This window comes from Daktulosphaira vitifoliae, unplaced genomic scaffold, assembly GCF_025091365.1.
Source record: "Daktulosphaira vitifoliae isolate Bord-2020 unplaced genomic scaffold, ASM2509136v1 Scaffold_5, whole genome shotgun sequence".
In the NCBI taxonomy this organism is placed as follows: domain Eukaryota; kingdom Metazoa; phylum Arthropoda; class Insecta; order Hemiptera; family Phylloxeridae; genus Daktulosphaira; species Daktulosphaira vitifoliae.
This window is the reverse complement of record NW_026099576.1, coordinates 7,255,774-7,258,238: the sequence shown is the minus strand read 5'-3', so window position 1 is coordinate 7,258,238 and position 2,465 is coordinate 7,255,774. Positions and strand designations below refer to the sequence as shown.

The following is a 2,465-nucleotide window of genomic DNA, read 5'->3' as shown; positions in this document are numbered from 1 at the left end:
AGTAATAGAACTGAAGTAAACACATAACTATGACTAATCGTAATCGGTTCTAGATATTTAATTAAAAATGTTTATTATCTTCATTTATAATTGAGCTATAAAATTGCTTTCAAACAAAACCTAGTTTTCCTACCCAAAACCCATCAGTTAATATTTAAATAGTCTACTAAAATAACAGAACAGATATCGATGAAAACAATTTAACAAGTGCATGACCTATATAGGACTATAACATTCACAGTTCTTTACAAAAAAATTGTTTTTCTTATTTTTTATTGTTTTTAGCCTTTTACGATAAATGTGTTTGCTCTAAGTATTAGTTGTTTTAGCATTGGCAAGTATCATCACAATTAGAAACATTTATAATGTTTTTAATATTAAATATATCAATAGAAGTTTCATTAGAACAATGTCATGAATGTAAAACCAATAATCAGTGAAAAATATTTATCTATAAATTAATAAATAGGTTTACATATATTTGCACAAACATATTTACCACATTTATATCAATAATAAGCATACATTGTACGAATATGAAGTTTAAGAGCGTCGCAAACTTTTATTGTTTGTTTTTGGTACCCTTGAATTTTTGCAAAAATAAGCATTGAATAAAAATTTTAAAAACCGTAAATATTAATATCATCATTGCACGAGAACTGATTTTCGGCAAACCGATTGTATTTTGATTTATATTTTAATAGTTTCAAAGTAAATAATTCGGGACTACGATACAAGCGTCTCTTCTTGCTGAACGACAGTTCAGCTCGATAATTAGAATGACCATCCCTTTCAGAAACAACCCCATCGTTGAAGATGTTAGGTTAAAAAACATATTTGACGGAAACCTTTTAAGCCAAATAAATGTGAAATAATTTAACTATGAACAAATATTTAAACATTTATTAATTTCTTTTCTTTTCTCGGAAAATATTGATTTCTAGAGTTATAACCTTGATATAATTAATTTAATCAGTTTTAATTTAATAATATTAAAAATAACTGCTTAAATTTTTTTATAACTCAAAATATAAGTCAATAAAAATATAGTTAATCGATATCGTAATATTTTTTAGTTGATTAACAAGAGGCGTTCCAAAATCATCTTTTAAAGGAGCAACGAAGTCCACTTCACCAATTGACTGCATTTTTAACATTCGATTATAAATTATAAAAATGTCTTTTTGACCGACTTAAATAACTTAACTAGCACAAGCCCCTTCGTCTGTTTTAAAAACTTTTAAAAATTCGATCAGGGATGATATTATTATGATCAATCCAGATGTTGATATACATCAAAGTCGGAGTTTTGAATTCTGACGTTGTTATTTTATAATTCTGACTCCATTTTCCTATGCAATTTTTTGTGTTTTTGTATGAAGAGAACATATGAAAATAATCAAAATACAGAAATCCTAATAATAGGTCAAGATACATTTACAAACCTCTCCTACCAAAAGCGAACGAGGCCCCGTTTAAGTATCGAATCAGTGAGAGGTTTAGATGCACCTTGTGAATATAAATAAGCATTGGCTCAACAAAAGGATCCCTAGAATAAAGGGTTGCACAAAAAAAAAAGAAATGCTTAATAAAGTTCAATGCGTATGAAAAAAATAGCTTCATTGATCCATACAAAGGGTGTATTAAGGTGTGATGGGGGGGGGAGAGGCGGCGCTATATCTACGATGTTTTGGACAGGGGAGGCGTGTTGAATAGAAGCGGGGGAGGCAATATGTTTACGGCGTGCGTTGTCGGGGCGCGCGTATCGCCATCGCCGTTGGTCGTGACCAGCTCACCACACGAGCGCACAGTACACACGTTGTTCGCGTGACGTAGACGCGGGCGCCACACATGTAACCGCCGCGCCACATACGCGCTCGAAGCACCTGCCCGTGCCGTTCGCGCCGACATCGAGAAGCCGCGCGAGTCGTTGACGTGAATCTCGACTGTTGTCGCTTTACTCGCATCTGGCCGCTAACGACGACAACGGCAAATAAATTGCAACGGCCCAGTAAGTATAGAACAGCGGCGCATCAGAGCGCGTGCCACCGCTGTCAACAACGAAACTGAGCGGACGGCGCTAGCGCCACGTACTTTCCTCGTAGTAACGCCGTAACATTGCGATATGTACACACCCAGCCGCAGTACACCGAAAAACCCACGTGCGCTGCCACCCCCGCCGCTGCCACCGGTTCCATTGACAATAATACACCACACGTCATTATTTATTTTTATGTCTCGTGTTTAAATATACTGCAAGTCGGCCACGTCTTTAACGTGTAGTTTAAGTATATAGTTTTCGCCGAGAACAAATTTTCGAGATTTAGTTACTCACAGTACAGTTGTAACAACGTTCCGTTTTCGATTTACCCCAAAAAATTTTTAACGATTTCAAATATTGTCAAGACACTCTAAAAACATTTACGGATACTTGTGAGTTTTTTTTTTTTTTTTTTTTTTTTTTT

The 2,465-nt window shown here is 34.8% G+C and overlaps 1 protein-coding gene across 3 annotated transcripts in view; it reads left to right on the top strand.

Annotated features, from left to right (window-relative positions):
• Nucleotides 1-1,823: 1,823 nt before the first annotated feature.
• Nucleotides 1,824-2,465, top strand: part of LOC126908544 (protein SEC13 homolog) — a 91,627-nt gene continuing 90,985 nt past the window's right edge. The window contains exon 1 of one of the 3 annotated variants that reach the window (XR_007704784.1): nt 1,824-2,011. The gene's annotated coding sequence lies outside the window, so the exon portion shown is untranslated. The other 2 variants (XR_007704786.1, XR_007704783.1) reach the window with 2 other exon arrangements.